Genomic DNA, 1,380 nt, shown 5'->3' on the forward strand with positions numbered 1-1,380 from the left:
GTACAGGCATATGGTCAAGGTCCACATGTACCCGTGGGTGACGCTGGAAATCAGAATCACACTGACGTGAATCTGATTCACATGAGTGTGAAACCCATTCACATAAGTGTGATTCAGACACAAAGATCGTGTCACACATCCAAATCACACATATGTGATTGACGGTAACATTCACACACCCTGTTTGCCAGTATTAGTAACAGAATCACATACGTGTGGTTGAGATTCACATCTATGTGAATCCCATCCAATGTTATTCACATAGATGTGAATTGACTCCGACACCTCAAGACACATCACAGATCTCCATCACACATATGTGATGGAGGGTAATTCAAAATCACACAATCCCAGATATAACTGCCAGATGAGAATACCAAACAGAATCACAGTAGTGTGATTGGGATTCACATCCACGTGAATCCCACCCAATGTCATTCACATGGAGGTGATTCCCCATCACACATATGTGAATCTGACCCGTAAAGACTGAACACCATCTGTGAATATAGGTAGATACACGCTATTCATTCCCTCCCTATGTGAATCCCATATGTGACAACCAACACTTATGAAATCACCTATATGTGAATGAAAATCACATATATGTAAATGAAAATCACCTTTATGTGAATGAAAATCACCTTTATGTGAAATCAAATCACCTATACGTGAATGGAAACCACCTATATGTGAATGAAAATCACCTATACGTGAATCACATCACATATATGTGAATCACATCACATACTACATATCACCCGGTCACCTATAGGTGAATGCCAATCACCTATATGTGAATACACATTTAGGTGAATACAGATGAAAATCATGTGAAGTGTAAGATCCACTGGCATAGAACATGATTAATGACAAAATACCAAGAGATTGATGATATCAAAACAAATAACACAAACAAAACCACTAATACCCAATAGTAATCATATATACCATCCATCCCACTTTCACCCCAAACATCATCCTCCTCAGTTGTTTCATCCATGATGTACAGCTGATCCACCTGCTGATGAAGCTCTTCCACGTCATCCTCCCCATTCAGAATATCCTGCTCCAAAATTTCCAGTTCATCCACAGCAGTTAATTCTAGACTTTCAGCATTTACAATACGCTCCCAGGTTGACTTACCCCTAGCAACCAACCCTTCCCAGCGCTGGATCAAAGATTCAACTTCCTCAGCTGACATCCTCGTATAACCATAGGACCTCTGTAGTAATTCCACAATATTTGAATTCCAATTCATCCATGTTCTGCAGTGTTTTTGACAAAGATTGTCGTGCAGGGATCCCAATACTTCCACATTTACATCCCAAACATCCTTTGCAATACGCAGACCGGGCTGCACTAAATCAATTAGATCTC

Source organism: Melampsora larici-populina (assembly GCF_000204055.1).
Source record: "Melampsora larici-populina 98AG31 unplaced genomic scaffold MELLAscaffold_156, whole genome shotgun sequence".
NCBI lineage: Eukaryota > Fungi > Basidiomycota > Pucciniomycetes > Pucciniales > Melampsoraceae > Melampsora > Melampsora laricis-populina.